General features: G+C 41.3%; 1 long non-coding RNA gene across 1 annotated transcript in view; it reads right to left on the bottom strand.

The window, feature by feature from the left end:
- Positions 1–2,356: 2,356 nt before the first annotated feature.
- LOC143696171 (uncharacterized) overlaps positions 2,357–11,892 on the bottom strand; it is a 33,033-nt gene continuing 23,497 nt past the window's right edge. Inside the window, exons 2-3 of the long non-coding RNA XR_013185604.1 lie at positions 2,967–3,173; positions 2,357–2,778 (exon numbers count right to left, since the gene is read on the bottom strand). This is a non-coding gene — a long non-coding RNA (uncharacterized LOC143696171). The remainder of the gene's footprint in view (positions 2,779–2,966; positions 3,174–11,892) is intronic.

The following is an 11,892-nucleotide window of genomic DNA, read 5'->3' as shown; positions in this document are numbered from 1 at the left end:
AGCCCTGGATAAAGGGACCATCCATCAAAGCCAGGCCAGAGCCCTCATTCTCCAGGCTCTGAAAATTCCTCTTTCAAGAGACAAAAAAATGTGAGGTGCTGCATGAATGTACCTAAAAAAGGTGGTTAGAAAGAGGGGATTATTTATTTTGTGAAGGAAGTACAAATCCAGCCAGGATCTGGACATGGACTTGGATGCGCCTGGGCTGTGAGGGGTTTGCAAATCAAATCTCAGATTCAAATCTCAGATTCAAATCTCAAATTCAAATCTCAGATTCAAATCTCGAATTCAAATCTCAGATTCGAATCTCAGATTCAAATCTCAGATTCAAATCTCAGATTCAAATCTCGAATTCAAATCTCAGATTCAAATCTCAAATTCAAATCTCAGATTCAAATCTCAAATTCAAATCTCAGATTCAAATCTCGAATTCAAATCTCAGATTCAAATCTCAGATTCAAATCTCAGATTCAAATCTCGAATTCAAATCTCAGATTCAAATCTCAGATTCAAATCTCAAATTCAAATCTCAAATTGAAATCTCAGTAGCACAAAGACCCGAACCTGGGATTTTTTTACCTTGCAGGATTACCAGCATCCAGCTCTCCAACAGCTTTGTTGTCCCAAAGAAAGGTCCCAGTGGAAGGATGGGGACCTGAAAACTCCTCTTATTCCAACGCTGCTCTGGGCCACACTGACCCAACCTGGCCTTGGACACGTCCAGAGATGGGGCAGCTGTTGGGGAAGATGGAACAGGAAATCCTTATCAATGGGATTGCCTGGCAAAAGATTCTGAGAATATGGAAACCGTAATTGAGATTGAAATGAAAGCAGCTTTGAGATCCCTCAGTTACTGAACACCTGGAAAACAATGGCGTGGCTCCTGTGAGGCTTCAGCCCTTCAGAGAAAGCTCAAATACATTAAAATATCACTCAAATCTTGACAAGCAGGAAAACTGCACTGGCAAATCCCATTTCTCACTGCTGAGACCAAAAAAAAAAATATTAAAATTAATCCTTTTATTTGTACGATTTCTACTACATTTCCCAGGCTCTCGTGCTCTACAAAAACCATTTTATTTTCTTCTTCCTGCCCAGCTCTGCTGCAAAACCAGAGAACAGAGGGAGCTCTAGGGAAGCCTGGTGAGTTTGCAGGTTACAGGTGTCCTTTGGAAGCTCCATTTTGCAGGAGATATTTAAAAAAAAACCAGGAAAATCATCCACGTGGTGCAGAACCTCCAGCAAATCCAGCAGGGTTTAAGCCCATTGGAAGTTTCTGGAATTAGGCACCTGTGGCTGGAGCTGACCTTTCCCAAGGCCAGGCTGCTCACAGGAGCTGAATAAAACACAACAGGTTATTTCCTCATTTTCCCCATGATTTTCCTGACAGGTAAAAGGGTTGAAAAGGAACGCGGCAAGGACACGTTTTGCAAATTAAACATCAGCGATGCATTTCTGGGGGAAATAAAGCAACCCACAGAATTCTCTCCAGGTTCAGCTCCCTATCAGCTAAATTGGATCTTGTCTGTGAGAGAGATAAAATCACCAATTGCCTATCTTTAATCTGGGATTTAACAACCCCATTCTTCTCCGAGGGCTGAGCCAGCCTGATTGCGTTTCTGCAGTTTGTCAGGCAGGAGGCTCTGGGTGCTTTCTGTGGGGAGCAGGGAGGGGGTTTGGTTTTATTTACCTTCACAGCATCTCCCACCTCACCTGGAGCCAACAGATGATGTTTGATGACCTTGCCACCCAAGGAAACAAATCTGACACAGCGTGCAGGCTGCACATCCAACCTTTGCTGGGCTCTGGCTGTGCTAACAAAAGCGTTCAAGTGAAATTTTGCTGCATTTACCCACGGAACCATAAATCACAGACTGGTCTGGGGTTGGAAAGGAACCTTAAATATCATTTTGTTCCAAACCCCTGCCATGGGCCTGGATGAAATGCAACATATAACTTAAGGAGAGTTAGTTTTCTGAAAAATAAATGATAAAATTTCTGTCATTTCTGTGGTGTAACTCAAGTTACACAGCAGCTGGGAAGTGCAGAAGAAAGAGCAAGGAATAGAACCTGGATGGAAAACTGTCGGGTCTGTCTGTCTGTCTGTCTCTGCCCCGACACGGGTAGGGCGGTTCTTGGGTGGCGCGCGTTTCAAAGGACGAGTCTGGACTCTTCAGCTTTTCCATCTTCAGATTGTTTATTGTTTCTTATCTACAAAATTTTCTGTCTGCCCAGCAGAGGTCTGATCTGCAAGGCAGCCAAGGGCACTCTGACCACCCACGGGGCGGTCATGTCTTTTTATACTAAAATCTACGTACATGATATTTACCTTTATTTTCCAATACTTTTCACCCGTGTTAGCAAGTGCACCCTCACCATAAACCAATCCCCAAGTGCCAACATCACCACAGGAGATGGAGGACAAGAAGAAGAAAGAAGAAGGACGAGACACGCCCTGATCCCTCCATCTTGTCTCCATAACCCCCCTGTACCAAAAACCTTAAAGTTTATATTTCACCCTCTAAATGTGTCCCTTTTACACCCTTCACTCTAAAGTGATTCTCATGTCCTCAAACTGCTGTCACTTCTGTGGATGGATCAAAATCAAGCCACCAAGCACTCTTGGCAACATTCCAGGGTTTCTGAGACCGCCAAGGGTTCTCCTGGCATCTCTGGACATCAGGAGCGATGTGCTGAGTTCCCACAGGAAACGATCTGTTTGTGGGTTATTTGCATAGGCTGTAAGGAGAAACTTGGGTTTCAGCATCTCAAAAGGGGCTGCAAATGAAAGAGAAAATGAACAAACGTTAATGAAGACAATCCTCTTATCTCCACTGATAAAAACCAGCCGAGATTATCAGCATTTTAACTTCTCCCGGGCAAAAGCAGCTTGGCCTTGCCTCCACCGTCAGATTGATCTGAAATTCAAGGAAAGCCCCATGAAACAAACCGAAAATCTTTCTCACCGGGACATTCCATCACCTGCTTGCCATCCAGGGGCTCATCTGCACCGGAGTCACGGCGGCGGCAGCGGGGGTGAAGTCATCCCTGAGTGACCTGCAGGACGCATTTCCCTGACATTTCCCTCATTCCTGCCAAGAAAATGAAGCTTTGTGCCTGGAAACGCTCAGGTTCGTGAAGGTAAAATCATCGCCAAGAACATTTACAGCAATCTGCAAATTTACAGAAAGAGCAGGAAATTTAGCAATCCAAGACTTGGTCTTAGAATCCCTTAAAAAAAACCAAAACCCTCAGCCATAAGAATTAATGATTGTGGAATTGATTATTTAACATCTGCTTGTGTGATTATTCAGTGTAAATATATTCAAAATATAAATTATATATAAATATAAATATACAATAATATATAATGATAAAACGATAATATAATATATTAACTTATAATAATATAAATATATATTAAAATATAAATAATTATATATTATACCTATATATAATTATATATTGGTAATATAGATAATTATTTATATTTTACCTATACTATTTATATTTTGCCTATATATATATATATACACACCAATATATATACACACTTATATATATTTTTTATTTATTTATAATAATTTTATTTATTTATTTTACCTATATATATATATATATATATATATATATATATATATAGGTAAAATATAAATAGGCAATGGTTACAACATTTATCAGTGGGTCTCAAAGCAAATAAAGAAATCAATTCCCAATCTTAATCTTTTTTTTCTTTTTTCTCCTGTGGATATATAGGAAGGTAAAGGCAAATTAGTGACTTGATCAGCAGAGCTCCAGCATGGGTTGGAGCAGAAATCCGAGTTTGGAGCCACCCACAAAATCTGAGTGGATTCCCAGTGGAGCCCTGATTCCAAGTGGGATTTCTCCTAACTCATAAACTCCATACCCAGCTCCACACCAGAGCTTTCTGGTTTCTGGGTCAAAACCAGGCACGAAATCCAAGCCATACCATGAAATCCTTCAGCTGGGTATGGAGTTTGTCAGTTCAGAGAAATCCCACTTGGAATGGGGGCTCCACGGGGAATCCAGTCCGATTTTGGGGCCCAGAGGGAGGACTCCTGCATTTGTGATGGGGTTTGAGGGAGCTGGGGAAGGCTCTGGGCTGGGGGCAGCTCCCCAGGTCCTTTTTGTAGGCCAGGAGCCCAAATCTGGCAGAATTGGGAATTTGGATTAATCCAGCCCAGCCGATCTCAGGGGAGTTCAGGCACTCTGGGCCCAGCCCAGAAGGGTTTGGGACACCTGGGAACTGGGGCAGTGGGAGGGTTTTCCCCTACAGTCCTGGTGGTACAATGGGGGAATCACCTCTGCTTTTAAACTTCCTCAATTCCCCCTTCTTATATTTTGAAAAATCGCTTTGGATTATTTCATATTTCAAAGGAAAAGGCACCAATTTGTTATTCCAGTCACCACATCACATCACATCACATAATCCCCCAAATCCAAATTAGTTCCTCTAAAAACCAGTTCAGACTCTATTTACTTTCTGCAAAGAGAATCCATACAACGTATTAAAAAGAAATAATTTTAATTTCAGTGACTTCAACCAGAACATTCCACACAGAGCAAAATAATTTCACTTCCTCTGGCTTCAGACTTGCATCCTGGCCTTCCTAATTATTTTTTTAAAAGGGCTTCAGGTGTTGCCCCAATTAATAGTGCACCACCAATAAACTTCTGTGCAGAAAAAGACTGAGATGAGAGTTCTCACTCAAACCAAGGCAAGCAGCCTGAGAAGAAAATCTCACTCTGAGCCTCTTTGTTCCTCAGTTCTTCATGTGTGAAAGGAATAATAGAACTTGCCTGAGTCCCAGGGCTGTTGTCAGAGTAAGAACATTAAAGGTTAAGAGTGGCTCTGATAGTTCAGTAATGGAGGACAATAGCTGAGATAATATTTCATTTATTCAAAGCTCTACAGAAACTGCACAGCTGCAGAAATCCTGCAATCCACCCCTAAAAAAAATCTAAAGCGCTCCTAAATCATCCTAAATTTATTACCAAGCAGGGGTTTGTGGCAAAGTGTAAAACTGCTTTGTTCTTAAGAGGAAAAATGGCACTTTTATCATCCCTCCTCTTTTTATCCCCATGCTGCTTTCCTCTTTGCTTTGTAGGGAAAGTCAGTGCAACTCAAACCTTGCTGGGTAAACAGGGAAAAAATGTGTTTGCATAACTCTTCCTAAAATCAGATCCAGCCCCCACTGGATGGCTGCTCGCTGCTCTCTGCAGATGCACATCAGAAACAGGGAGGGCAAAATAAACACAAAATATTGCCCAGGGAATGAGAGAAATATGGAAGAGCACGAATCTCTCCAAAACTTTGTGTATTTTCATGGGGAACTTTGCATGGGCTCGAAGCAAGGACAAAGAGAATGATGATGTAAGTGTTTCAGCACTAATAAATATATCAGGAAAAAAAAAAAAAAGCTTTAAATGCCCCTGCTCTGCTTCTGATTTAAATGGAACTGGGTGTGGGATGAGGCACTGAATAAGGTCAGTCAAATTAGCTCACAAGCCTCAAATAAACCCTGGGCCAGTGCTGGGCACTTTCCTAATTCTGCTTCCATTGGAAAATCAACACAAAAACGCCCTGTGCTACTTGAGGCTTCAGCTCCTCAGGTTTTTCCCACTTTGAGAAGTTTTGCTTTGCACAAATGTTTGAAGAATTACAGGAAGAACCTTCCCCAAACTGCCCCATTCCAGCACCATCCATCAGGCCACTTTTCACTTGTACTTAAAGCAGTAATTCAATTTATTGTGGAAATGGGCTCTTGTAGGGTAGAGCACAAATGTGGAAGAGTGAAAATTCCATCTTTTCCATGCCAGTCAGGAGGCTGGGATACTTGTACAGGGGAAGCCACTCCTGTATTTATCTCATTTACTGCATTCACATGTGCTAAATGGAATTACAGACATAATTATACACTGTGTCAAAAATAACTGCAGCTAAGCACAACCACCTCTGCTTCCCTGCATTTTTTTTTTTTTTACTCCTGTTAAGGATAGGCACAAAAATTTTGCAGGAATGCAAATGAAGAGCTTATTTATGCCAAATGATCAATTACAGTAATAACTAATACAGAACCAAGTTAAATAATAATTAACTATTATCATTGCTGCTGGGAAAATAATGTTTCAAGTATATCTGGGGGAAAAACATTGAACATCAACACCTGGTATTTGTCACAACCTGTTTAAGCTCACGCCAGGAATTCCACTGGGTCGCAAACCGAACAAAAATTCCTTTCCAGGAGGTTCTGAGGTGTCATCCCAAGAACTGTGGCTGCTTTAAGAAGGAAGAAAAGTGCATCCAAAATTCACCTTTGTACCAGTTCCAGACCCTTAGGCTTCCACATCCTTCTTCTCCATGCAAAGGGAAAGAAAACAATTCCTTGGCTTCCCCCTTGAAATTCCTGCAAGTCCTTGGGCGGTTGAATATATAAATTCTCTGGATGGATTGTGCCTCCAATTAGTGGATTGGCTGATTTTCTCTAATTACAGCAGTTCATCACCGGGCTGTTTGCTCTAATTGGTCACCCCAAGTGTATAAAAAGGGTGGATTTACAGGAGTGTGTTCATAAAACTTCCCTGAGGACTCTGGAGCTCTCCACTGGCCGCACATTTCCCATGGAAAAGCCTCTTCCCTCAGGCTCTGGGGTCCAGACACAACAACCCTGAGGGGAAGGCACAGAGGTGAAAAGTTTTGTGCTTTATTTTGTTTATTTTCAGCTCTGTCACCACCCCTGGGGAACTCACTCAGCCTTTGGCATCTCACTTAACTCCAGGGCAACATAATTAATTCAAATCTGTAATCACACATTCGCTTTCATCGGGGGACCACGAAAAGATTCCCAAATTATTGTCATTACCAGTAGTCCCAAACACCAGAGGTCACAGCAAGGCCTTCAGTCTGCTCAAGGCCAGCATTTGAGAATGCTTTGGCTGTAAAGGGAATTTCAAACCCAAGGTGTGTTGGCTCAGCTGCTAAAATTCACAGGATACCCCAATTTTCGTATCACGCAGCACAGTATCCCATATTATTACTGTTAAAATAATAAACTTATTCATACAGAGATTTTCCAAAGTCCTTCAGGGTGAAAAATTGAAAATGGCTTTTTGTCAAAGCCAAGGTCAATCCTGCAACCTGCAGCATTAATAACCCTGCACTGTTTTTTTCTGCTGCAAAAAAACCAAGCGTGAAAGGAAAATGAAGAAGGATTTGCATTTAATTTCTTCCTTAAGGAAGGAGGCTGTTCTCAGTCCAAGGATGTAACTTCAGGGTGTTTCACTTCACTGGGCTGAACTCAGAGTTACGTGAGCAAAAATAACATGAAATGCAAGAGAAATGTGCATTTAAACCCTCAGCCTTTAGCTCAACCTGCTCTGCTCCTGTCTCACCAACTGAACAGCTCTGAGAAGAGCAAAATAAATGTTTTAATTATTTCATCAATGCCTTAAAACTGAAGTAGAGCCCCATCAGTGTGGTGAGCATGTGGGCTCCAGGAGCTGGATGGGATTTTGGGATTGCCCCTGGAATGCCATGGGGAGCCAGGGCTCTGTTACTGTCACATTTTCTGGAAAAATCCCCTTTGGCCAGGATTTCTCTCCTGGGAAGCTGAGAAGCCTCAGAGAAAAAGGAAAACAATAATTGTCTGATTTGCTTCTCCTGTGTTTTGCTGGTTTGGAATGTGGTTGGAGATTGTTTATCCAACAGGTGATTGTTTGATTGGTTTCATGTAAATTGTTTTGACTTTTTGACCAATCAGTGCCAGGACTCTGGAAAGAGTCACGAGTTTTCGTTGTTATCTTTCTAACCTTCTGTCTGTATCCTTTCTGTATTCTTTAGTATAGTTTAGTATAATATATAATATAATATAATATAATATAATATAATATAATATAATATAATATAATATAATATATATAATTAATATAACATAATATAATATAATATAACATAACATAGCATAACATAACATAATGTAATGTAATGCAATATAATGTAATGTAATATAATGTAATATAATATAATATAATATAATATAATATAATATAATATAATATAATAATAAATCAGCCTTCTGAGAACATGGGGTCAGATTCATCATTCCTCCCTTCCTCTGGGAACCCCACAAATACAATGGGGCACAGCAGGGTTTTCTCTCGGAGCAGGGGGATGAAGGCAGCTCCTGTTGCCTCCTCATCAGCCCCAGGGGGATGAAGGCAGCTCCTGTTGGCTCCTCATCACCCCCATCTCCATGAGCAGGCCACACGTCAGATTGAGGTTTGGGTGCAGCTTTTTCCCTGGGGTTTCAGGAAGATTTAATTGGGTGTTTTCATTGCTCTTTGTTTGCTTTTACAGCTCCTGCTGGATCCCCTCCTCCCCGCGTGTTACCCTGCCCTGGTTTGTCAGGAACAGCAGCAGGAGCTCTGGGTTTTTCCCTCCTCCCTGCTGCTCTCTCCTGAAACAGCCAAACATCATTGTAAAAGGCTCCCGTTGCCCAAACACCCCCATTTTTTGCTCTATTTAATTTAACACGATTTCTCCTGTTCCTACAAGTTCCGGCCACTTAACTCCCGGCTTGTTTGTGAGGGCTGGAACAGGAAGGGGCCAAGTGCCACGGCAGTAAAATCCTCTGCTTCCAGCCCAGCAAACACAGCCAGGACTCCACCTGCTGCACCACCAGCTCCCTGCTCAGGAGGTTTGGGGTTCCTGAGGGAACAGAGAAATGGAACTTTAAAGAGCAGGAAGGGAATGAAGCTCCTCAGTTTATCTGGGCTTCCCTGGGTAAGTGTCCCACTCTCCAAGGCAGCTCTCTGAAGTTCCCAATCTCTCTTTTCTGCTGCTTTTCAAGGGGGGAAAATAAAAGTGTAAATCACTTCTGGCGTGCCTTGGCTTTGTCTTTGGTACTGGCTTGGTTTGTGCTGGAAAGAGAATAAAAATCCAGGCTGCTGGGAACCTGAACAAACCCCACCAACTTTTCCCCACTTCTTTTCTGTTTGTACCATCATCATTGGCAGCACCATCTCTGTTCACATTGCAGCTCTTCCTTCCCTAAAAGCCCCAAATCCTTCACTTTTCACTTTTACTTAAAGCAGTAATACAATTTATTGTGGAAATGGGCTCTTATAGAGTAGAGCACAAACGTGGAAGAGTGAAAATTCCATCTTTTCCATGCCAGTCAGGAGGCTGGGATACTTGTGCAAGGGAAGCCACTCCTGTATTTATCTCATTTACTGCATTCACATGTGCTAAATGGAATTACAGACATATTTACACACTGTTCAGGAGGCTTTAGGTTACAGAAATAGAACTTTAAAGAGCCAAGTGCCACAAGAAGCTGCACATCCCACTGAAACTTGTTTAGGAGCCTTGTAAACTTCTTTGAACCTGTAAACAGTGAAATCTCCTTTTCTTTTCTTTTTTTTTAATTTTTTTTTCATTTTTTTCCCCCTAATCTTTGGATCTAAATCTCAAATCAGGGAATTTCACTTAATTTGGTGCCAGTTAGCATCAACCCGTAATGATGGGCTGTGGTGTTGAGAGGCACAAACAAGCTGGGCTGGAGCTGGGATAAACCAGACACTCCCATTTGTGTGTTTAGAATGAAAAAGGAAAATTCCTCCTGCATCAAATTGAGGTCCTGAAGCTGCTCAGGACAAGGAGGGTGCCTCAGCTCTGACTTTGATGAAACCACACTTTTGTGCAAGGTTAAAGATTTCCAGCAGAGACAAAGAATTCTGGGACGCAGCTCAGTGAGAGAAGGGGCTGAAGATGGTTTTGTACACCACAAGAAAGCCAATTTAGAGCCTGAAGCAGAGCAGGAGATGATAAAGGTAATATTCTTGACAAAGTTTCCCAGGGATACACACTGGAGAAATCCATCCAGACCATTTATTCCTCTGTGAGCAACTGGAAAGGCTCATTACAGATTCTGCCTTTGTTGCTCTGTAGAAATGAGAATGCTAATTGGTTTACTTGAAGTTTAATTGAAAATTAATAGAATTTCACCAGAGATTTGCAGCATAGGACTGGAGTTAAAATGGCATTTGATTAAAGTCACACTGAAAACGTACTCAAGGACATTCTGAAGGCAGCAGCCATGGCATTCCTTTTGGAATGGAAATAAATATTTCTCATTAGTAGAAATCATTGAGAAAATCCACTGTTTTTAAGGACCATGGTAACACACAGTGATGTTTTTACCAGCACTTTCTCTGTCCCTTCTTGTGTCTTCAAGGACCCCTCCAAGTGGTTTTTATCCTAAACAGAGGATATTTAAGTCCAGATACACATTTCCCCAAAAATACAAATGGGCAAGCTTAAGAATGGAATCCTGACCAGGATTATACAGGAAATTTCCAGGGAAGTCTTGAACAAATCAATTGGAATAAATAAAACCATTTATCCGCACCTGACAGGAGCATCAGGAAACACGAGACGCTCAGCTTCCCTCCAAAGAAATGAGGCCAGACTTCTCCCACTGGCTGGAATTTCCACCTTCATAAAGACTTGGAAAATAAATAAACACTGAACACTCAAAGCACCAGTGCAGTTGCCCAGTGCCCTTCAGTGGAATTTTGGCAGCAAAAGTTCTGAAGGGTGAGAAATGTTTTGCCAACTGCAGAAAAAAAACCCTGCTTGGCCACGGTAAAACACAGGTTGGAAACGAGTGCACCTTTGTGCAAATGAACTGCATCAACTGAATATTCATTTGATTGACTGCAATTCCATTTCCTTTATCATTACTATGGAAACTGTTTGGCTGGCATTTGATATTTACTTGAAAGATGCTATAATTTCAATACTATCACCAAAAGTAGGTCATTAAGCTGCCACCCCTACGAATGCATCTCCACATTTCCAAACCTTCCTTGCCTGACTTAATTGCTTTCCTTTCCAGTCAAAGCTAAATCAGCCCTGGAAGAAAATATCTATTGATCTGAAGCACAGGGCCATTGTCCCCAGGACTGGCAGCAGAAAATAAAAGACATTTTCTTAAATTATCAGCTGCAGTTGTATCGCTACAGAGCCTTTGATCGGGTCACAAGAAAGAGACTAAAGATTTATTGGATATTTAACAGCGTGTTTTTAACTTGGCCGTTTCTGTTAATGACAAAACCAGATTTTGTGGGTTTTCTTTTGAAAGGGGACACTGAGCAGCCACATCTTCAAAAGAAATGGCACCAGGACAAACTGCCCACGCTGTGCCAATTAAGTCACTAATGACAGTGTCACTCTCCAGGTCAATAATGGCCAGGACATGTTCTACAATTTAAACCAGAGCATGAAAATCTCCTTATAACCCATATTTTAATATTTAAGAATCATTAACTTTTACTGTGTACAATTTACCAGTGCTTCAAATTACTTATAATACTTAAATTAAAGGATTCATTTCAACTCATAAAGAAGCCCACACAGGGTTGTTGCACCCCGAGTGTTTACAATGAGCAGTGAGATAATTGTGTTTAAAATCTCTCCTTCCAGTTTCCAACTCAATCGCTGCTTATGTATAATTTTTATTACTAATAAAAAGAACTCTACAAAATTTATCCAAATCCTTTCCTGGACCTGCAGCCCAGAAAAAGAAATTTCAGCGATAAAATTCCTGTTTTGTGTCGAAACCACCACCAACTAATTTTTTTGGCACACGGATGCATCTTCTCTGTCATGTTCTTATGTAGCACAGAGCAGATACAAACCTGCCTGGAAAACTGAAAATCTCAGTTCTCTCAAGCCTTAGAAGAGGTAAAAACCTTTAAATTATCCCCAATCAAGACATCAGAGATTTGTTATGTTTTACAGAAGCGGAACCTTGATTCCCTGTTGAAAGAGGAGATACCAGAATCTGGAATTGTTCTATCACCAAGAAT

This window comes from Agelaius phoeniceus, chromosome 30 (assembly GCF_051311805.1).
Source record: "Agelaius phoeniceus isolate bAgePho1 chromosome 30, bAgePho1.hap1, whole genome shotgun sequence".
NCBI classification, from domain to species: Eukaryota; Metazoa; Chordata; class Aves; order Passeriformes; family Icteridae; genus Agelaius; species Agelaius phoeniceus.
Note: the sequence above shows the minus strand (reverse complement) of the source record. Positions and strands in the feature narration are given on the sequence as shown.